This window comes from Bos grunniens, chromosome 2, assembly GCF_055505025.1.
Source record: "Bos grunniens cultivar Pamir isolate PY7600 chromosome 2, Bosgru_T2T1.0, whole genome shotgun sequence".
Classification (NCBI taxonomy): Eukaryota; Metazoa; Chordata; class Mammalia; order Artiodactyla; family Bovidae; genus Bos; species Bos grunniens.
Window position 1 is genome coordinate 99,071,520 of NC_141166.1, and position 24,566 is coordinate 99,096,085.

The 24,566-nt window shown below is 38.8% G+C and overlaps 1 protein-coding gene across 48 annotated transcripts in view; it reads left to right on the forward strand.

The window, feature by feature from the left end:
- Positions 1 to 24,566, forward strand: part of PKP4 (plakophilin 4) — a 258,819-nt gene that overhangs the window by 99,612 nt on the left and 134,641 nt on the right. For 6 of the 48 annotated variants that reach the window (XM_086354209.1, XM_086354368.1, XM_086354262.1 and 3 more), the window contains exon 3: positions 5,141 to 5,268. The exons of the other annotated variants lie outside the window; for them this stretch is intronic. The gene's annotated coding sequence lies outside the window, so the exon portion shown is untranslated. The remainder of the gene's footprint in view (positions 1 to 5,140; positions 5,269 to 24,566) is intronic. 48 annotated transcript variants of the gene reach the window in all.

Genomic DNA, 24,566 nt, shown 5'->3' on the forward strand with positions numbered 1-24,566 from the left:
GTTAGGTGCAGTCAGCCCTCTGAAGTTCATCCATATTTCATCCCTGCTCCCTTCTTTAAAAAAAAAAAAATTATGTTAATTGGAAGATAATTACTCCAATTTATGTTAATTGGAGGATAAGACTTTATGGTATCGTGATGGTTTTTTCATACATCAGTATGAATCAGCCATATGTATACATGTGTCCCCTCCATCCTGAACCCCACTCCCCATCCCTGTTTCTCTTAAGCCTATTAACTCATTGGCTCATCTTTGCCTTATCAGGAAGCATTTGATCTTGTGGGCTTGTTTGGATCAAGACAAGCTATTAATCCAGGGGATGCATCATTGTATTACTTACATTGTATTCTTATAACTGGACATAGATGTGTCTTGAAGAGAGAAGAAAATTGACCCCCACCTCTGAAATGTTTGCAATTAGTTGGTACTTAATCGATACACACCAGCCATGGTATTCTGGCAGATGGGACTGCTGCTTCCTGGTTAGAGGGTCTTATGGGGTTGGGTCAGCCTTTTAAGTATTAATAGTTGAGGAAAAAAGATCAGGAATTCTTGGGGGTGTAATGAGTAGATAGCCTTTCTTAGAATCGTCCATTATTTTTCATGAGCATCCATTACGCTTGTGCAAAATTAATCCTGAAATAGAATTAGGAGAGGAAAAAACCCACCTTTGGCAACCACCATAGATGGTTGGATGGCATCACTGACTCGATGGACATGAGTTTGAGCAAGCTCTGGGAGTTGGTGAAGGACAAGGAAGTCTGGCATGCTGTAGTCCACAGAGTTGTAAAGAGTCAGGCAGGACTGAGTGACTGAACTGAACTGATAGTAATAATTGTTTGGAGCATGAATCACCAATGGCTGCTAAAACTAGTATGTAAGGATGATGAGAAACATGATATTTATATAATCTATTTATATAGTCTCAAAGTATCTCCCTATAGGATGTTATTAGTTACAAAAGGAAAACAAGTGACTTTACAGTGGAAAAACATGATACACACCACCTAAATAAAGTGCTCTAAGTTAAAATTAACAACAATGGGACAAATCATTGTTATGTGCCTTTTCCCACTTTCTCCTCCCCCCTCTTTTTAATGTGCATAGATGAATTTGAGTAAGCTAAATTTTAGGTATAATTTCCTTCCCTGTAGAGGTCCCTCCTGTGCATAAAATATCCTAACCAGTATCTCTGGACCGTGATTTTCAAGATGGAGCAAAAGCTTTGGTTGCCTTTCAGACTATGCTATATACCATAATATATCAGTACTCTGTGACTGGCGTATTTCTGCACCTTGACAACATATAGATAGATACCTTTGATCTTACTTAGCAAGGTCATTTGCCTAGCCATTTGCCTCTGTACAAATATCTGTTTTGAAGTTTTGAACAGTATGACTTTTTTGGTTCCTAGATGGGGTTCTTAGAACACAGACCCTCCAAAGATATTCATATAGACCTACATAGGATTTCTTAGGGCTAATTGGCCTCTACCTGTGTATTGCTATATGACCTAAATGTTTCCTGAGGTATATTGGTTCCCACTTGATCCATTTCCTTGATAAACTTAATATCAGAGCTTTCAGTGATCTGGTCTCAGTGTGATTCTGCAGTCACCGTTTGTACGCTCACCGTTCTACAAGAGTGAAGACTCCCTTCCTTGGATTGTCCTGTGTGTAAGATGTTACAAATCGCAAGAGACTAGCTCAGACACCTTTTATGTCTTATCCTCCTATTAAAGTTCATTTTAAATAGACAAATTTGGAATTAAAAGTGGGTAACTTTTTTCTCATTTACAATTTATTAATAAACAGAGGAAGAAGGCAGAGATCGGTTTAACTTCAGAACCCAGAATTTTAATCTTTCATGTTGATGTGTTTAGAAAAGGATTATTAATATTCTGGTGCCTGTATTTTGCATCTGTTAACAAAATTTTAAGTTAAAACAAGTTTTTTTTAATATTACAGAACTTTTATTGAAGATACAGTAGCTTACTTTGATAAATATTATTTTCTTTCAGTGATTACTTTAAAAACTGTATGGACTGATAGGAAATAAAAACATCTAAGTTGTGTAAAATATTTATAGTTATGCCTAATACATATGGTTGTGGTTTTAAAAAGGGTTCTAAAATGATTTAACCTGATGTAAATAGCATTCTCCCTCAGAGCAATGTGGCTAATGCTAATGGTGTTATCCCAGCATCTTAGACGAGAAAACACCAGAAGGGTCAGGCACACACTCTTCCGAGGCTTTCTGTGGCTCCGCTCCAAACAAAGTTACATTTATAGATCTCTCAGGGAAAAAAAAATTTATTCTGTTGACATTGAAAAGTTAAATTGTATAGTCTTTTAATGTGGAAAGTGTTGCCTGAAACATAGAAATCTATTTGTATGAAACATAGAAATCTATTTGTATGGCACATCAAGGTGGATTAGTGAGTGAACCTTATAGCGTTATTGCCAGAATTATAAGAAAGGCACTTGTGGGTGAAAATATAACCTAATAAAAAGAAACTATGACGATGTGTGTTAATTTTCTGAAGGCAAGTTTATTAAGGCATATTTATATACAATAAATATACCCTTTTAGTGAGTAGTCCTCAGTTTTGACACATGAATACAGTCAAGGTTTCAACACAGTTCCATCATCCTGGAAAATGTTCTCTAACAGGTTTTTCAAAAGGTGGCTGTGAGTCTCTGGACAAACAGCATGGGACACAGCAAGCTCTTTGCCCTCAAGGCCGAGACTCTGTGGTGGGTGATCTCCAGTGCTGTGCTGTGTGCAAGGGTGGTCCCTTAGTACCTCTTCAATAGAAGACCTTTCCAGTGGAATCTTCCTGCTTCTCACTTTCAATGGATAATCCCTGACATTCTGCATTCTGGTGAAAAACTGTTCACAGCTATTCTCGTTGCTAAAATTCTATAGCTGTGAATTTTTAAGTTTTTGAGGGAGTGATCATTATGTTTTACATATTCAACATTTATTGCTACTTTGTTAATTTAGGCTTGCAAAATAAGTACTTTAAGAGAAAACTTAGAAAAACTTCTGGAAAATGAATGGGATGCCCTACAGGGAATTCACAGTCTAGGCAGCCAGGTCTTTTAAATATGTGAATAACAGAGAAAATGGATTAGGTTGCTTTGCTGCTTATTTATGCCTTTTTTAAATAAAAAATACAACTATATATGCAAAGTGACTTGCATGAACCCTTTTTTAAATATTGTTTTTAATTGGAGAATAATTGCTTTATAATACTGTGTTGGTTTCTGCCATGCATCAGCATGAATCAGCCATAGGTACACATATGTTCCTTCCCTCATGAACCTTTTTTTTTTTAGATAACATTTTTATTTATCCTTACTTTTTTTTAGAATAACATTTTGCAAATACAGTTACTTAGGTCTCATTATTCTTTTCACTATTAAGTATTAATGACCATTCTCTAATGTAACTCTGGTTTCCCTGCTAGGCTTAAATGGAAAAGAACAATTTCCTTTCTTAGTGTTAAAATTCCCACCAGGCCTGTGGTCTTTGGGTTAACTTTACCAAAGCAATTAAAGCTATTAACAAGGACACAGTTTTTATTTGGCCACTACAGCTCCAGAGAACTCCAAGCTGCTTGCCTCTAGGTTAGAGGAAATGCGTTAATTGTTCAGCAGTACTCCTGCTTCTCTACTTTCCTTTACTGTAGCAGAAACGCAAGTGGACGAGCTAGTTTCTTGGCTGTAAAGCCCCTTCCAGGATAATTGATCAAATTGGCAAGGACTTAGCTTGCCTGCTGCTTTCTCAAAACCATCTCAGCCAGGATTCTTCCATCTGGTATTTGATCACCCTTGGCCCTTCTTTATCCCAAAGAGTACAAGTATAAACTGGATATAACTTTAGTTTTAAAAGAGAGATGTCAGCCACTTATTTACCCTAACTCCTAAGGGAAAAAAGTATTTTCCTAAAGAGTAGTTTCCTAAAATATAGGCATTTCTCTTCCTAAAATCTTTTGAATTTCCATGAAAATTTTTTTTAGTCTTTGCAACTATTTATATTTGCTAATTTACGAGTACTTACGCTACTTAGCTGTACTATCAACCTCATTTTAAAGTTATGTTTGCAAAGTTAATTACACTTATCTGTAAATGGAAAAATCAGAATAAGCATTTCATATTAGCATAATAGCTTTAGAAAAGTAATTTTGTGGTCTTTTATTGCAATATTAAGTAACAAATGGTCACTTTGAAAGAGCCAAATTCAGTTTCAGTGCTTTTTTTCCCTTAATAGATGTAACAGACTGTAGTAAATTAATATGCTGTTCTTTTATATTGTGATTGTAGTGGGCAGAATAATGCTCTTCTCACCAAAGATATGAGGTCCTAATAACTGGAATTTGTAAATGTTACTTTAATTGAAAGAGATCTTTATGGATGTAGTGAAATTCAGGGCCTCAAGTGTGGGAGATTACCCAGACCAGCTCTGAACGCCTTCACAAGTGTCCAAGGAAGAAAGAGGCAGTTGGAGATTTGACACATGTTCAGAAGAGAAAGCAGGGTGGAGTTGGAGACAGAAACAGCAGTGATGTGGCCACGAGCCTACGTATGCTAGCAACCTTTGGAGCTGTGAGAGGCCAGGACCAGATCCTTCCCTTCAGCCTCTGGGAGGAATGTATCCCAGCTTACAACCTTGACTTTAGTCAAGTGAAACTAACCTCAAACTTCTAACTCTATAGCTATGAGGGTATGCCTTTCTATTATAGCAGGCATACGACACTAATACAAGTTTTGATACCAGGAGGTAAGGTGCTGAGGTAACAAATACCTAAAATGTGGAAGTGGCTTTGGAACTGGGTGACAGGTAAAGGCTGAAAGAATTTTGAGGCAGTGATAAAAAAGAAGCCTAGATTGCCTTAAGCTAAATGTTGGTAGAAATACGGACATTAAAGGTGCTACTGGTGAGAGCTCAGAGAATGAAGAATATATAACTGGAAACTAGAGGAAAATTGATCCTTGTTACATAGCAGGAGAACACTTGGCTGAATTGTCTCCTTCAATTGTGTGGAGCACATGTAAGCAGTGAACTTGGTATTTAGCTGATAGATTTCTAAGCAAAGTGTTCAAGGTACAGCCTGGTTTCCTCTTGTTGCTTATAGTAAAATGCAAGAGGAAAGAACTTGAGGGAAGAACTCTGAAGTGAAAACAAACCACAGCTTGACAATTTGGAAAATTCACAGCCTATCCAGATCACCAAAGACATTAAGATTAGAAGATTCATTGTTGGGTAAGTGTGCTCTGGAGGGAATACCAAGGGTGTAACTGGACAGTCTTCAGTACTTTGAGTGCTTTACAAAGTAATTAAGGTTCGAGTATGTTCAGTCCTTTCTCCTCTGGGGTATTTGTAATTGTGAGCCATCTGTCCTCCTGGCCAGCAAGCTTCTGGGACACCACCTTTCCCTTATAGCAAGTAGATATTAGGGCCTGTAAACTGATTTAAATAGTAGAGCACAATGTAATTAGAAAGGCAGATCTGCTACAGAAACATCGTACCATGCATTACAAAGCCAAATGTAAATAATTTGGATTAGAGCCACACCACTGGGTGTTTCTAGTAGCGTAAATAACAGAATTGGTAGTATAAAAATAACTCTTCATAAACATTCCTCTGTCCTTTGTTTTGAATATTTGTGAAATGTTTTACTCTGTCTCCAGGACCTTTTATAGGCAAATGTGGAAAGAGTTAGTTAAATGTATTTGAACATGAAAATGGATGGTAATAATGTGGATTTGCTTTGAGTTGACTTTCTGATGGTTGTGCTGGATTTTGCTCATGCCATCTGTGTTCTTACCTGGCCATGGTAATCTGTAAGACGGCTGCCATTTTGTGATAATCCACAGACATAAACTACTTTTTTTTTTCTCAGTAACCTTTTTTTGGTTATTAATATGCTGTCCCAACTGAGCAATAGACCAAGTCTAAGTATAAATGGCTTCCCAGGTGGGTCTAGTGATAAAGAACCCACCCGCTAGTGCAGGGCCATAAGAGAACACGGGTTCCATCCCTAGGTCAGGAAAATCCCCTGGAGGAAGGCATGGCAACACACTCCAGGATTCTTGCCTGGAGAATCCCACGGACAGAGGAGGCTGGCATGCTACAGTCCACAGGGTTGCAAAGAATCGAACATGACTGAAGTGACCTAGCATGCTCTCAAGTGTAGTCTACTATGAGCCTGAGGTAGTTTTAACCTCGGGTTTTTTTTCCCCCTATAGTTACTGTGGTTATTGTTTATTTAACTCAAGGTACAGTACTTTAATACTCCTGATGAAATTCTAAGGGCAGTCCATTTATATTCTGTCACAATCACAATGGAGAATTAAGCAAATATTTATGAACCAGAATAAGGATTCAATATTTACCTGTGATAAAAGGTAGTAATGCCCAATTTATCACATTACTACACTGTAACATTGGCAAGTTCTGAACTAGTTTAAAAATGTCTCTCTTGTTTTCTAAATAAAAGGGAATGGGCTACATGCAATTAAACACATCTCAATGTGAACGTAGTGTGAAAAATATCTTCACATAGGGTGGCTTATTTTTTAAAGTTCTTCAGTACACTAATGGCATACAGCTTAGTTTAACAGCTCGGTGTGCTGTAATCAAGAGTGTGAATAGGCAATCAAATACTTGTGTGAAATTCTGCTCTCCAGAGCATTCATGGCAGGCCTGTTGCTATGGTGCAGTCTCACCTGGGACTTGTTTAGCTTCTTTCTCAATCAGATATATTGACAATAATGAGCTAAAAACAGAAGTCCATGTAGGAAATTCAGAGTGGAGAAATCCAGACAGATAAATGAAGCAATATGGCACTTATTTTCCTACTTGCACTTTCAAGTTCTTATCTGTGATCCCAAGAGTCTAAGATCCACTAAAGGCATTGCTCTCTCTCTGTAAAGTGAGCTGGCCATCACAGAAGGCCCTGTTTATCAGATGGGAAACAGTGGAGAAGATCATTTCTAAAAGCTGCAAACTAGATTCTCTTCATCCACAGCTGCTTCCCTGGAACTTGAGACCATCATGGTGCTACTTAACAGTGCCATCTTACTTAGATAATGCCCAAGAAGGACTGATGAGTCACAGTTACTAAGTTGAAGGAGATGGCCACATCAGAGTAAACTAATAAGGCAGGCAGAGAGACCTTTGATGGATTCCTTAGGCTTGTATTGTTTTTAAGAGGTATTATCTCCCTTGCTTCACCTGGAAATCAGTTTCATTGCTACACTCTGTAGGTCACTGTGTGAGGCTGAAAGACAACGACAAAACCGACTCTGGAGTCACAGCACTTAGCTCCATCTCCCTGCTCTGCCATCCACCAGGTGTGTGACCTTAGACATCTCAACAATGAGAGTAACAATATGTTAAATCATGAAGCGGCCGTAAAAACCAGAGATGCCTAGCGTGTAGAAGTCATTCACTAGTTGTTGGTTGTACTCCCCAGGTATGATGTGCATAGAAAGCTTTAGTACATAATCTGGCACATGCTGCTGCTTAGTCGCTTCAGTCATGTCCAGCTCTGTGTGACCCTGTGAACTGTAGCCCACCAGGCTGCTCTGTCCATGGGATTCTATAGGCAAGAGTACTGGAGTGGGTTGCCATGCCCTCCTCCAGGGGATCTTCTTGACCCAGGGAACAAACCCAGGTCTCCTGCATTGCAGGCAGATTCTTTACTGCTGAGCTACCAGGGGAACCCATATGGCTCATAGTAAGCACCTAATAAATAATAGCTAGTAATACTAGTATCATAATCCCTTAAGTGAATCTTTGCTAGATGCTTATTAAAAATGAAGGAGGATGGATAAGAAGATGGTTAAAGTTTGATGTATTCAACCATAAAAAATTATATTCCTATGAATGAAATGGGGTAGAGAGCCAGAAACCATCCAAGCCATTCATTCTAAGGCAGCCAGGTTAGAGTCATCGGCCCAGCAGCCTTTACAGTGAACATGTCATTGTTAAATCCAGCTAAGTATGTGCTCTTCTAAAACTCTGTGCTGTTTAAACCAACTTACTGTGTTCTATGAGAAAATGCTAGGCTTTGCCAAATTGTGTCTTCTTACCTGCCATTTGATAGTCTTGACTTTCATTACACAGTACTGTTAAAATGCTTTAAGTACAAATACATTAGTTTATTTTAAAAGGTTAGTGTCACAGGTGTGTATTTAAAGTGATCATTTAGGTTTAGTTTCGAGGAGAGTGGGAGAGAGCCATAGCCTGCCACTTGGTGGTCTTTTTACACCCTTTCATTCACTCTGCTGACAGAATCAGAAGGTCTCCTGTGGCAAACTGTGCTATCCTTCCTTCCCAGAGGGACCAGTGTTCTCATTCTTGATCATACACTCAAGCAGGCAGGCATGGTCCTAGGTACTGAGGCGGGTGTACCTCTGAAGTGGGCGTAAACCAGTGGACTAGCCTCTGCTTACCTGAGCCTCGGCCCTGGACAGGTGCACAGGCTGAGTGGGATGCTCTGCTTCCTATCTGCTCCATGCATTTGGCTCAGAGGTAGCATGCTTTCCATAGCAACTTAATGCTTTTAGAAGAGAAGAGTTACAGAATTCAGCTCCATCTTTTTCACGTCTGTTAAATGGAGATTTGAGTTGTTGGTGTGAAAATACTGAACAGAATATCTTCGAAAAACAAGAGGAAAAAGCTATTTTTCAGTATTTTCACAGAATAGACACAAGGAATTTTTTTATTTTTTTGGCCATGCCATGTGGCTTGTGGGATCCCATTTCCCAGACCAGGGCCCAAACCAGGGGCCACGTCAGTGAAACTGCTGAGTCCTGACCACTGGACCTCCAAGGAGTTCCCAGGAAGGAATTTTTTTTTAATTGAGATGCAGTTGATACATTTGTTGTTGTTCAGTTGCTAAGTCATGTCTGATTCTTTGTGACCCCATGGACTGTAGCACGCAAGGCTTCTCTGTCCTCCAGGAGATTGCTCAAATCATGTCTAAATTGATGTATAACGCTGCATTAGTTTCAGATGTACAACATAGTGATTCATTATTTGTATATATTGTGAAATGATCACAATAGGTCTAGTTAAGGAACAGAATAAGATGGTGGGAAATATTGAATAAAGGTTTGGGGATGTGTTAAATCAGTATCTGAGTGTTAAAGAGCAGCTTAACTTACTCGTCCACCATCTTCATATTGTTCATTGACATTCGTATTTTGATATTGTCACACTGACTATAGAAATCATACATTTTAATTTTTTGAGTGTCCTTAAATTTTCTGAAGTTACCTGCTCTGAAGTTTAATAAATAGAAAATAGAGCATATGATATTAACAAGAAGCAACCACTCTTTTTTTAGTCATTTGTCATGAGTGCTGCTTCAGCTACTGCTTCTTATGATTTGATATATAAAATTGGATCCGCCTTATATGAGGATTGAGAAAACAAAAAATGATGAAGCAGAACTATTGAGGTCAGAATATGATCAGAAGGTGAAGGAAGTAAATTTTTAACTGAATAGTATATTAGCATTGTATAATACTAAGAGCTTATTAAAAATGGAATTCAAGCATCTCTCTTTAGTCAAATTACTTCATTTTTTCCTCCACTTATGAATTGAAAATAGATCCCCTGATTTTTGGCAAGTGAACTCCTTAAGGAAAAACATGGTGCTTTTTAAATTGTATATTTGTTACTTTATAGTGCTCAGTTCCCTAAAAACAACTGTATGGTTTATACAGCATCCAGGATCTCATTCACATACTCACACCAGTTCTTCTGTAATGTGAGTGTTATTCCTGTTTTATAAAGTTAAACTGGGGTTTAGAGATGTTCAAATGACTTGTTCAGTATTATTTAGCTAGTAAGTGGCAGAGCCTAGAATCAGATCCACGTTGGAGTGCAAGTCTTACAGTCCTTCCATATTTGTTGTAATCTGCTTCAAACTACAGACTGTTAGCGAGTCTTTTAGGTTTTTAAACTCTAGTACATGGGTGAGCAAAGACTGGCCCACAGTCCAAATCTGGCCCCCACCTGTTTTTTGTAGCCTGTAAGCCAAACTTTTTTTTTTTTTTTTAACTTTTCTAATGGTTTAATCAGAAGATTTCATGACAGTAGAAAATTAGATGAAGTTCAAATTTCAGTATTTATAAACAAAATCTTATGTTTGCTTAAATTTGATACAAAATTTTTACTTTTTAAAAAAATGTATAGAAGCAACCCAAGTACTTTCTAATAGATGAATATATAGACAAAATGTAGTATATGTGAACAATGGAATATTGTTCAGCCTTGGAAGGAAATTTGGACACAAGCTACAGCGTTGATGAGGCCTGAAGACATGATAAGTGAGAAAGCCAGCCAGCCAAAGCCAGCCACCAATGAGAAATACTGTATGATTCCACTTATATGATGTCCCTAGAATAGTTAAATTCATAGAGGCAGAAAATAAAACGATAGTCACCACAGGCTGGGTGGAGGGAGAAATTATAAAGTTCAAAGGTAGATGGTGGTATGGTTACATCACAGTATGAATGTCCTTAATGCCAATGAGTTGTACACTTAAACATTGTTAAAGTGCTTAATTTCATGTTATGTATATTTTATTCTAACATGATTTAAAATTTAAAGTAAATGTGTTATTAAAATTAAAATTTTAAACGTGTGTGTGGGGTTCTCTTCTATAACTTATTTCTGGAAGGTATGTTGATATATAGAATCTGTAAAAAAGAGTACATGGATATTATTTTTATGGTTATACTGAGCATAAGTTGTTCCCTATTTTTGGCAAATTGTTGGAAAATTCATTAAAACTATAGAACTAGCTGAGAAGTACTTTCCTTAAAGATACCAATTCTTTATTAAAGAGTCCTGCAGACTTTGAAGAGAAATATATACAGGAGAATTCATTATCAATACATTATACAGCATTTATTTTCAAGGAAGTCATTTATTACTGGTGTCATGTGTTTCATGCCCTTTATGAAAACTAATTCTTAAAATGTGCTCTTTCAATAGGTCAGAATTAGAGCCTTTAACTAATAGTAAAAATTAGGTACTTAGTGTGGTTTTAAATGAAACAGCAGTTCTTTTCTATTGTATTTATAGAAATTAGTAACAGATGAATATACAAGTTAAAAGAAATTATTCACCTTCAGTTCAGTTCAGTCGCTCAGTCCTGTCCGACTCTTTGTGACCCCATGAATCGCAGCACGCCAGGCCTCCCTGTCCATCACCAACTCCCGGAGTTCACTCAGACTCACGTCCATCGAGTCAGTGATACCATCTAGCCATCTCATCCTCTGTCGTCCCCTTCTCCTCCTGCCCCCAATCCCTCCTAGCATCAGAGTCTTTTCCAATGAGTCAACTCTTTGCATAAGGTGGCCAAAGTACTAGAGTTTCAGCTTTAGCATGATTCCTTCCAAAGAAATCCCAGGGCTGATCTCCTTCAGAATGGACTGGTTGGATCTCCTTGTAGTCCAAGGGACTCTCAAGAGTCTTCTCCAACACCACAGTTCAAAAGCATCAATTCGTCGGCGCTCAGCTTTCTTCACAGTCCCAACTCTCACATCCATACGTGACCACTGGAAAAACCATAGCCTTGACTAGACGGACCTTTGTTGGCAAAGTAATATCTCTGCTTTTCAATATGCTGTCTAGGTTGGTCATAACTTTCCTTGCAAGGAGTAAGCGTCTTTTAATTTCATGGCTGCAGTCACCATCTGCAGTGATTTTGGAGCCCAAAAAAATAAAGTCTGACACTGTTCCCACTGTTTCCCCATCTATTTCCCATGAAGTGATGGGACCGGATGCCATGATCTTCGTTTTCTGAATGTTGAGTTTTAAGCCAACTTTTTCACTCTCCTTAAAAGTATAAAATAACTAGTAACCTACCCTACAAACATCTAGTTCATTTTTCCAATGGTTAAACCTTACCTGGTTAAGTTTCCTGAGTATATCAAGGAAAAAAATTCTGCTCATTTCAGGATTTGTCTTTTTAAAAAACAATTACATAGCTTTATTTTCCTGGGTAGTCTCTCTTATTATTCCACACATGTTTGGAATAATGGTATAGATCATACCAGCACATGTGGATTTCCTTCAACCCTTTCTAGCAATTGCATGGAGTTCCATCATAGAGATATATATATAATATATTTACTATATTATACTGTAAATATTTTTAAGAGTCTATTGAACTGCATGGAAATCAAACCAATCAATCCTAAAGGAAATCAACCCTAAATATTCATTGGAAGGACTGCTGTCGAAACTGAAGCTCCATTACTTTGGCCACCTGATGTGAGGAGCCAACTCACTGAAAAGGACCCCAATGCTGGGAAAGATTGAAGGCAAAAGGAGAAGGGACAGCAGAGGATGAGATGATTAGATGGAATCACTGACTTAATGGACATGGACATGAATGCGAGCAAACTTAAAGAGATTTTGGAGGACAGAGGAGCCTTGCATGCTGCTGTCCATAGGGTCACAGAGAGTTGGGCAAGATTTACCAACTGAACAACAGCAGTAGCAAATATATTTCACCAGTCCTTCGCTGACTGATGTTGTTGTTTCCTAACATTTGATTGGTTGCTTTTGTTTACCTTTCCAAGTATATCCAAAGTATTGGCATTAGAATTGATGGGTCAACAGGTTGGTACACTTTTATTTCTTAGGCATTATTAAATTGCCCTTCCAAGAGTTTGCACCAAATTGCATTCCAGGTCAGTTCAGTAACTCAGTCATGTCCACCTCTTTGCGACCCCATGGATTGCAGCAAGCCAGGCTTCCCTGTACATCACCAACTACCAATGCTTGCTCCAACTCATGCGCATCGAGTCAGTGATGCCATCCAACCATCTCATCCTTCATCATCCCTTTCTCCTCCTGCCTTGAATATTTCCCAGCATCAGGGTCTTTTCTGAGTCAGTTCTTTGCATCAGGTGGCCAAAGTATTGGAGCTTCAGCTTCAGCATCAGTCTTTCCAATGAATATTCAGTACTGATTTCCTTCAGGATTGACTGGTTGGATCTCCTTGCAGTCCAAGGGACTCTCAAGAGCCTTCTCCAACACCACAGTTCAAAAGCATCAATCCTTCAACACTCAGCTTTCTTTGTGGTCCAGTTCTCACATCCATACATGACTACTGGAAGTCAAGAGATATCTGGAGTAACAGGCACTTTAAGTTAGGCCTTGGAGTACAGAATGAAGCAGGGCAAAGGAATAGCCCTCATAGTCAACAAACGAGTCCAAAATGCAGTATTTGGATGCAGTCTCAAAAATGACAGAATATTTCTGTTCGTTTCCAAGGCAAACCTTCAGTATCACAGTAATCAATGTTTATGCCCCCACCACTAATGCTGAAGAAGCTGAACTTGAATGGTTCTATGAAGACCTACAAGACCTTCTAGAACTAACACCCAAAAAAAGATGTCCTTTTCATCATAAGGAACTGGATTGCAAAAGTAGGAAGTCAAAAGATAGCAGGAGTAACAGGCAAGTCTGGCCTTGGAGTACAAAATGAAGCAAGGCAAGGACTAAGAGAGTCTTGCCAAGAGAACATACTGGTCATAGCAGGCACACACCCTCTTCCAGCAACACAAGAAACAACTCACATCACCATGTGTTGATGTGGACATCATCAACATGGACAACATGGACATCACCAAATGGTCAATACCGAAGTCAGATTGATTATATTCTTTGCAGCCGAAGATGGAGAAGCTCTAATCCGTCAGCAAAAACAAGACCAGGAGCTGACTGTGGCTCCAGTCATGAACTCCTTATTGCAAAATTCTGACTTAAATTGAAAAAAGTAGGGAAAACCACTAGACCATTCAGGTATTACCTAAATCAAATCCCTTACGATTATACAGTGGAAGTGACCAGTAGATTCAAGTGATTAGATTTGATAGAGTGCCTGAAGAGCTATGGTTGGAGGTTTGCAACATTGTACAGGAGGCAGTGATCAAGACCATCCCCCCAAAAAAGAAATGCAAAGAGGTAAAATGGTTGTCTGAGGAGATGTTACAAATAGCTGAGAAAAGAAGAGAAGTGAAAGGCAAAGGAGAAAAGGAAAGATATACTCATCTGAATGCAGAGTTCCAAAGAATAGCAAGGAGAGATGAGAAAGCCTTCCTAAGAGATCAATGCAAAAAATAGAGGAAAACAATAGGATGGGAGAGACTAGAGATCTCTTCAAGAACATGAGAGCTACCAAGGGAACATTTCATGCAAAGATGGGCTCAATAAAGGACAGAAACAGTATGGAACTAACAGAAGAAGATACTGAACCCCTTTAGAGTGCTAAAATAGTTTCCAAAGGGTGAAAAACCTGTTCTCTCAATGAGAATGCTGTTTTCCAGAAATTGGATTGTTTCCTAAGTAGGATCTGTCCTTGTAGTATTTAAACAGTAATTTTTTAGCCCTTGTTTTCTTTTCTTTCTTCATAGTTTTTTGGGTTAGGGCTTCCCTTGTGGCTCAGCCGGTAAAGAATCTTCCTGCAATGCAGGAAACCTGGGTTCAATCCCTGGATTGGGAAGATCCCCTGGAGAGAGGAGTATCTACCCACTCCATTATTCTGGTCTGGAGAAATTCCATGGACGTTATAGTCCATGGGGTCGCAGAGAGTCAGACATGGCTGAGCAACTTTCATTTTAATTAAGGAAGTCGTATGCTTGTTGCGACAAGTAAAGCAGTATAAAGAAGAAAGATTAAATAAATAAAATAAGCATAAATAGTATCTTGTTCCTTTTTTCATTCCCGCTGTCTGCTACTGCTAAGTCACTTCAGTCGTGTCCAACCCTATGTGACCCCATAGACAGCAGCCCACCAGGCTCCCCCATCCCTGGGATTCTCCAGGCAAGAACACTGGAGTGGGTTGCCGTTTCCTTCTCCAATGCATGAAGGTGAAAAGTGAAAGTGAAGTCTCTAAGTTGTGTCTGACCCTCAGCAACCCCATGGGCTGTAGCCTTCCAGGCTCCTCCATCCATGGGATTTTCCAGGCAAGAGTACTGGAGTGGGTTGCCATTGCCTTCTCTGGATTGCCTTCTCTAGAGGTAACCAGTCTTATGCTCTGCTGTATTCCTTATCACACTTTTTTCCATGATCAAACTAACCTACAGTGAGGTTTTTTTATTTTATTGTTTTGTTGTGTTTTGCTAAGGTCTTCAGCTGGCTTTTTCACTTAATTGCATGTAATGGTCCTTCTGAAGCAACAGATAAAGGTCTATTTAGCTCATTCTTGTAATAACCATGTAATAGTAGTTATTATGTATAGTGTGGAGATTCAATAGTTTCTTAAAATATTGCCATGTAGACAGATTTTCAAGTTTTTTTCTAACTGCTGCAATTGATTTTATGTATATGACTGCTTTTTTTTGTGCACAGTAGCTATCCAGAAGTGGAATTGCAAAGTCATGGCGAATATACATACACACGTGCACATTTTAAAAATTGATTTATTTTTATTTTTTGGCTGCCCTGGGTCTTCATTGGTGTGCATGGGCTTTCTCTAGTTGGCTGAGCGGGGGCTACTCTCTAGCTGTGGTGCACAGATGTGTCATTGCAGTGGCTTCTCTTGTTGCAGAACATGGGCTCTGGAGCAAACAGGCTTCCGTGGTTGCAGCAAATGGGCTCTACAGAGCACAGGCTCAGTGGTTCTGGTGTACAAACTTAGTGTCCCCACAGGATGTGGAATCTTCCCCAGACCAATGATCAAATTTGTAGCCCCTGCATTGGCAGACAGAGTCTTAACCATTGGATTGCCAGGGAAGTCCAGAATATATATTTTTCATTATAATAGAAGTTATCAGCTTATAAGGAAACCACACTAACAAGAACGATATATGTCTGTGCCCTTTTCCCCAAATGTCCCTTTCTATCCCTGAATGAGACACTTTGAAAATACCTGCCAATATGATGAAAATTGGCATTTTGTCATTTGGTTTTCTTTCTCCTTATGCATGAAATTTAACATTTTTTTTCTGATATTTTAATTAGCATTACATTTCAGCGTAGATAGATTGCTTGTTGGTACCCTTTGCCTATTTTTATTATGTGTGAATTTGTTTTATGTGTTTTTAAATGTCTGTTACGTGTTAGAGGTTACAGATATTTCTTGCTCTCTCTCTCTCTTTTTTTTTTTTTTGTTGGCATTTGACTTTGCCTGATATTTAAGAGTATGAAGTTTCATTTTTATGTATTTGAATATCTTATTTTTACCTCTTATGTTTTTGGGGTTTCTTTAAGGATGTCTCTGTCATCCCAAGTATAAAATTATTCTCCTATATTTTCTACATTGTTGGAGGGAATGTAAGTTGGTGCAGCCACTGTGGAAAACTCTATATTGCTTCCTCAGAAAACTAAAAATAGAATCGAGCAATCCACTCCTGGGCATATATCCAAACAAAACTCTAATTCAAGAAGATATATCCATAGCAGCACTACTCACAACATCCGTCAACAAACAAATGAATAAAGAAGATATGGTACAATATACCATGAAGTACTACTCAGTCATAAAAAAGGATGAAATAGTGCTGTTTGCAGTGAAATGGATGCACCTAGAGAGTATCATACTAAATGAAGGAAGTCAGACATAGACAAATCATATAATAGCACTTATATGCAGAGTCCAGATTGTGACATGAATGAACCTGTCTGTGAGATGGAAACGGACTCAGGAAAGCAGAGGGCACACCCGTGGCTGCCCAGGGAGGCAGTCGGGGGTGAGAGGGAGTGGGGAGTTGAAGTTAGCACATGTACGCTTTTATTACAAGACGAATAAACAGCAAGGTCCTACCCTATAGCACAGAGAACTATTTATTCAATATCCTATGATGAACCACCGGAGAAGGCAATGGCACCCCACTCCAGTCCTCTTGCCTGGAAAATCCCATGGATGGAGGAGCCTGGTGGGCTACAGTCCACGGGGTCGCTAAGAGTCGGACACGACTGAGCGACTTCACTTTCACTTTTCACTTTCATGCGTTGGAGAAGGAAACGGCAACCCACTCCAGTGTTCTTGCCTGGAGAATCCCAGGGATGGGGAGCCTGGTGGGCTGCCATCTATGGGGTCGCACAGAGTCGGACATGACTGAAGCGACTTAGCAGCAGCAGCGGCATGATGAACCACGGTGAATATTTTTAAAAAGAATATATATGTATAACTGAATCATTTTGATGTGGAACAGAAATTAACACAAGATTCTAAATCAACTATCCTTCAACTTTTTTTGATGTATTAAAAAAGAATATTCTCCAAGGTCAGGGGTCCCCAGTCTCCAGGCTCTAATTCCTGCTGATCTGGGATGGAGCTGATGTAGTAATAACAGAAATTAAGTGCACAGTAGATGTCATGTGCTTGAATCGTGCTGAAGCCAACCCCTCCCCCATCCCCAGTCTGTGGAGAAATCGTCGTTCACAAAACTGACCCCTGCTGCCGGAAGGTTAGGAACCAGTATCCCGGGTCATATTTTTATATAGTAGGTTTTTTTCCTTATATTTATTATACAACTTGTGTGGGTGGGTGGGTGGCTTGAGGTGGTAGTCTAGCTTTGTTTTCTCTAATTATACCCGCAGTTCTTTTCCTATTGAAGGAAATTCTACCTTTGTCATAATTAGTAAGTTCCTATATATACTAGCATCTGGGTCTTTAATTTTTATTACATTCTAGGGCTTTATTCGATTTTGGAAAAAAGTTTTGAAGCAATAAAGTCAATTATAGTTCTAAATATAACCTTCAAGAATAGAAAATGAGACAACCTTAGTTTTTTTCAGAATATAACCTTCAGGAATAGAAAATGAGACAACTGTAGTTTTTTCAGCTTCCTATAATGGAAAAAGCAAGATTTTAGGATTCCATTCCCAGCTCTTCACTTACTAATTTTGTGACCCTGTGCAAGTCATTTATTTTGTCTCTCTCACTCTGTGGTTCCTCAACTCAACAGTGGCCTGCACTTTTGTAAGGATTAGAGAAAAAAATATGTAAAGTGCCTGACACACAGTTGGCTTTCATTCAGTGAGACTTAGTATTACCACTAGTTTTAGGACTTAACAAAAAAAAAGTAAGATATTTAATATAAAATTATATCTTTTAAACATAAATGTGTTATTTCACGAGTATATATTGTGTGGAAGAGAAAAGAATTCTAAATATAGTAACTTAAAAATTCAGGCAAGTAAATTAGTCTGAATAGGAAAAATAACATCATGAAATCTGACCTTTTTTCTAAAAACTTGTTTCTTTATTTTCTATTACAGCCATATAGACCTAATGCAAACAAAAAAGTAACATTATTTAACTTGTCTGCTTTTTTTAGCTAAGCAAGGAAAATACACTTTTTGGTAGCAAAGTATTAATTTTCATTGCTTTTCTATATAGCTAACCTATAGAAGGAACAGACAGTTTTGGAGGGAAAGCAGGAGAGTCAGAGCAAACCAGAGGGATACTGTGGACCTGAAAATAGGGATGGGCCTGAGATAATGCAGATGCATTGACATGTCCCAGTTCTGTCCTAAGGCTTTTATGTTTCCTGTATGTTAGAGATGTCCTGTGGTTATCAATAATACATTGATTTTTCTTACCCTTTTTTCTCAAGAACCTCAGGACAATTTGTGGAGGTTTAAAAACAAATGGTAATGTTAGATTAATGTAAAATTAGAGTAATGTTAGATAAAATGTAAAATTAAAAAGGTAAAAAGGAAAAACAATTGAATACCTCTTATACTTCTTGATCTAGGTAACAAGATTTCTCAGGGAACCATTGAACTGACTAGGGCACAATTAATAAATGTATATTCTTAGTCCAGCTACCTCCCCCTTCCCCACACTTTGGTCTTAAAATATCTGCAAAGCAGAAAGAACCACTGTAGAAGGAAGCCTAGAAATTTAAAAAGTAGAATCATAAGACAGGAGCTACCTGCCCTAGACGGTATTTGTTTTCTTTCTCCATTACATTTCATTAAGTTATTAACCAAACCTTAAATTAATCATTTTGAAAATTAGCCTCTTATTCCCTGGTGCTATTTATTAGACTTACTAAAGAAAGGAAGATTAAATTTCCCCTTGTTTTTGTTTCTGTTGTCATTTTCATATTCTTTGCTGTGTTTGCAGCAACTAATCCACACACAGGAAGTTGGAGGTTGGTCATTTATTCCTCTCACTTTTCCATTTCCGCAGTAATGATTTATATGCATTATTATCATCTGCACAGTCAGTTAGCTCTCAAATAAGCATCTGACATTAGGTGATTTGCATCACTGGTCTTACTAATTTTGAAATATTTATGTACTGAAAACCAAACAAATTGTTAATGTTAAGTCATTATTATTTTTTATATTTTCTTAATGAATGTTAAAGTAACATCTAATCAGATATTCAAGACATTACCTTTTAAAGAAAATCTCCTTTGTGTTTTTGACACTAATTCTACCAAATGCCTACTATGTTGGAAAATGACAGCAAGAGTTGTCACTGACAACTGCAACTGACACTGACTACAGGCATCAATTTTTCATGCTGTTGCTCTTTTATTATTTGATTACATTAAACATAAATTAGTAAAACCTCAACCAATAGAAAATTTAACCAGCATTTATGTTTATACACACATATATTCATACACAGATGCTTACATTTCTACTATTAGGAGACAAGATAAATGGAAATAAAAGAAGGCATTTCTAGTTTAATAACTTAAAGTGTCATTGGACTGTTAGGTTTTCAGAAATGGCATGCCAGGGCTGGGAAACTCCTGATTTTTTGAAAGGTGGTATATATATGATGCCTGAGAGCTCAAGGAATTTGGCAGATGGAAACGTGTGTAAATAAATGAGGGAAGGAGAAGAAGTGGCACGGGGAAAGTCAGTAATGGCATGAAGCTACTACACCATGGAAATCGTGCGTATTATTTTTTTAAAAGAACCTATTTGCCCATGCCACCATGAATAATATGAAATCCCTGATCAATTCAGTTCAGTTCGGTCGCTCAGTCGTGTCCAACTCTTTGCGACCCCATGAATCGCAGCACGCCAGGCCTCCCTGTCTATCACCAACTCCCGGAGTTCACTCAGACTCACGTCCATCAAGTCAGTGATGCCATCCAGCCATCTCATCCTCTGTCGTCCCCTTCTCCTCCTGCCCCCAATCCCTCCCAGCATCAGGGTCTTTTCCAATGAGTCAACTCTTCACATGAGGTGGCCAAAGTACTAGAGTTTCAGCTTTAGCATCATTCCTTCCAAAGAAATCCCAGGACTGATCTCCTTTAGAATGGATACAATCTCAAAAACGACAGAATGATTTGTGTTCATTTCCAAGGCAAACCATTCAATATCACAGTAATCCAAGTCTGTGCCCCAACCAGTAACTCTGAAGAAGCTGAAGTTGAACGATTCTCTCAAGACCTACAAGACCTTTTAGAACTAACACCCAAAAAAGATGTCCTTTTCAGTATAGGGGACTGTAATGCAAAAGTAGAAAGTCAAGAAACACCTGGAGTAACAGGCACATTTGGCCTTGGAATATGGAATGAAGCAGAGCAAAGGCTAATATAGTTTTGCCAAGAAAATGCACTGGTCATAACAAACACCCTCTTCGAACAACACAAGAGAAGACTCTACACATGGACATCACCAGATGGTCAACACCGAAATCAGATTGATTATATTCTTTGCAGCCAAAGATGGAGAAGCTCTATACAGTCAGCAAAAACAAGACCAGGAGCTGACTGTGGCTCAGATCATGAACTCCTTATTGCTAAATTCAGACTTAAATTGAAGAAATCCCTGATAGAGTTGATTAATTGAAAAAGCAGTCAACAAAATTTAGGGAAACCAAGTTTCTTGTTGCAGCTCTGCCTTCTTATCTCTTTGTGACTTTAAAGAAAAATAGAAAATCCTGTTGTATCATTCAATTTAAAAATTCATGTGATCGATTATAACATACTAAATAAAGTGTAAAAATTCACCATGAATAAATTAGCAGGGATTTCTTATCTTGGTTTTCCATGAAGCTAGATGAATCAAATATAGATTTCACTCTTCTTTAAGGGGAATTCAGCTTAGTAAATCCAGCACATGTAATGGCCAAGTGCTTTACCCAAGGGCTGGATAAAGGAGTCTAGGCACATAGGAAGGTGATTTTTCAGGTGGATGGAGTCACATGAGAAAAAGCTCTGAGTGATATGTATGGAAAAAAATGAATAGTTCTGTTCAGGTACAAGAAGGCAAATGACAGGATCCTCCGGGGGGGCGGTGGGTGGGGGGTGGGGAAGGTTTAGGGCAGACTGCAGAGGGTCTTAAAATAAGGCTGAGTCGACTGTTTGTAAGTCGTATTACAGGTTGGCTGCAAGGGGCATGATGCATGGTGGTTAACACCATGGAGTTAGGAGTCAGACTGATGTGATTCAAACCCTGGATTTGGATGACTTCAGACAAGTCAGCTCTCTGTGAACAAGGGTAACCACTCCTTTGCAGGCTGACTAGGAAGTTAGCAAGGTAATGCATGTTAAAGCTTAGCAGAGAGCCTGGAGCACAGGAAACACTCGGGAAAGGATTATTGATCAATATATTGTACCTTCAACAGATTTATCTGGAAAAGATGTGAAAAGCGAGGCCAGGCTCCTCAGCACCATTGGGTGGGGAGGAGACTTAGTGCAGGGTCATTATAATAATCTAAGGTGAATGTGACTCTGAATTAGGATAGTAGTGGCAGGTATGGCAAGGAAGTGAATGGATTCAGCAGTGGTAGAGAGGTTGGGTGACAGGGTTTGGGAAACCATTTAATATGTGAGGAATGAGGAATAAGAGAAAGGGAAAAATGATGAAAAGATGAAAACACTTACATTTTTGAGCCTGAGTAAAGAGTTGACTCATTGGAAAAGACCCTGATGCTGGGAGGGATTGGGGGCAGGAGGAGAAGGGGACGACAGAGGATGAGATGGCTGGATGGCATCACCGACTCGATGGACGTGAGTCTGAGTGGACTCCGGGAGTTGGTGAGGGACAGGGAGGCCTGGTGTGCTGCAATTCATGGGGTCACAAAGAGTCAGTTATGACTGAGCGACTGAACTGAACTGAAAGAGGAATATGTGACTTCCCTGGTGGCTCAGACGGTAAAGCGTCTGCCAACAATGCGGCAGATCCAGGTTCAGTCCCTGGGTCGGGAAGATCTCCTGCAGAAGGAAATGGCAATCCACTCCAGTATTCGTGCCTAGAAAATCCCATGGATAGAGAAGCTTGGTGGGCTACAGTCCATGGGGTCGCAAAGAGTCAGACACGACTGAGTGACTTCACTTTCACTTTCAAAGAGGAATGGTGGTTCCAGTAGGTCAGTGTGCATGAGAATCTCCCAGAAGACCTGTTCAAGCTGGCCCTGACCCCTCTGATTCAAGTAGGTTTCCGAGTGATGCTGATACTGCTGGTTCAGAGCCCCTACTTTGAGGACCTCTGCAGTGGAAACATAGGAAACACAGAAGGCAAGGTGGTATGGCTGGTTGTGGAGCATGGCTCATCTGTTGAGTAGAGCTGCTTAGCTCACTACCATTGAAAACATCGGTTTGAATCTGATTAGACGTAGTAGATTTGGGCATCACTGGTGTACACAGACCCATGCAGTGGTCAGAGGGCACCAGGAAAGAGATTAAGAGCCAGTGGCAATGAGCTTTTTGTAGTGGCAGACAGATTTTTATAAAGCCATCGGTGGTGCTGTAGGAAAAGCTCGAGCTTTTGCCTATTTGGCCGACCTTCTCATCCACATGTGGCTCTAAGCAAAGCTTTCATTAGTGTGTTTCAGTGTGAACCTCTCTTCCTTTAGTTTGATTTCCTAATAAAGGAGCTTTGGTGACAGTTACAGATAAGAGCCTGAGCTTTAGAATATAAATTTAGAGCATCTGGTAAGCTTTGCTATTTCCTCTCTGCTTCATTAAAACTGAAGGATAGATATCAAAGCTAAAATCTGATATAATCCTATGTGATTTGCTACTAGGATAAAACAATAAAGATCTGAATGTTGATCATCTCCTATAGAATGTTAACTAGTATAATAGGAAATCAGATTGGTGGTCATATCTCATATTTTTCTGTTATCTTAAAAAAGATCTAAATGTAAGAAGCATTGGGCATAGGTTAGGGCAACTGATCCATCAGAAATATTCTAATAATGTGTTCCCTTCCTGTCTTTGGACTGATGTGAGGTCAAGAGTTTCCATCTGAAGATTCACCATTTGTGGTGACCTCCCTGTTGTAAATATTCAGCCTGGACCAAAGTAATGAAAAATTGGGTTTTCCAGTAGATGAGGTGGTGGTGGTGGTGGTGGTGGTGGTTTCTTTCTTTTTTTTTTTTTTTTAGTGTAGAACACAAGGCAATGTCCCTTAATTCAGTCATCTCAAAATACAATAAACATGAGATGAATTTTTAGTGTTGACTAAGTTGTGTTCTGCAAGGCAGTATTGTTCCTTGCAATGTTAATAGTTATTCTTTGGAAAATCGAGGTTAGTTTCAATAAACGGAAAAATCTCCAGGTAGTACAAAGGCAAAGCAATTTCTTACTGGTAGACACCTGAGAACTTTTTATATTCTAGTGTCATGTGAACCTCCAACATTTGGGATCCTCTGGGCAGCATTTTTCAAACTTCCTCGAAGGCTTAAACCCCTTCCAATAAGGGCAAACCTGTGGGACTCTGTTGTCTGAGAACACAGTTTGGTTGAGAAAGGCAGTGTTTCTTTTTAACAAAAGGCTCTGGTCAGTACAAAGTATATGATATAAATATCATATACTTAGTTAACATTTTTATAATTATGTATGATTTTTAGGGACTACCAAATACACTTAATAATGACTTGTCAGTTATTAAGTAATTGTGATAGAAAGAGCATTTGATCATGTCTGTGCTAATGAATGGTTATTTCAAGGTTGAGAAATTTAGGGATGCTTTGAAAATATGACTGCTTTGGTTTTAGTGTCAACCTAGATTAGGGAACAGTTATCTGGGATGTTTTGAATATTTTAGCTCTTGAATATTCTTTTTTTTTTTTTGAATATTCATTTTTAAAGTAGTTCCCCAGGCCTGACTCAAGATCCTCAAAGATATCATCATGACCATAATTTGTTCATCTTTTTAATGTGGAAAAGAGAAAAAATGCTATAATATCAGTATGTCCTGAGATAGGATGTGTGTGCGTGCTAAGTCACTCCAGTTGTGTCTGATTCTTTGCAACTCAATGAACTGTAGCCCTCCAGGCTCCTCTGTCCGTGGAATTCTCCAGGCAAGAATATGGGAGTGGGTCTCCATGCCCTCCTCCAGAGAATCTTCCCCACCCAGGGGTCAAACCCATATCTGCGTCTCCTGCATTGCAGGCAGATTCTTTACTACTAGTGCTGCCTGGGAACCCTGAGATTAGGACATATCTTGTGAAATCCTGTGGACCTTAAAAATCCAACATATTATTATGCAGTGATAATTGATATTTAAGTGATATAAAACTCTTTCATCATGCTAAATTAGAAAAAAATTATTACTGGAAGATTTTTAGGCAACAGTAATTAAAATATAGATATTCTCAC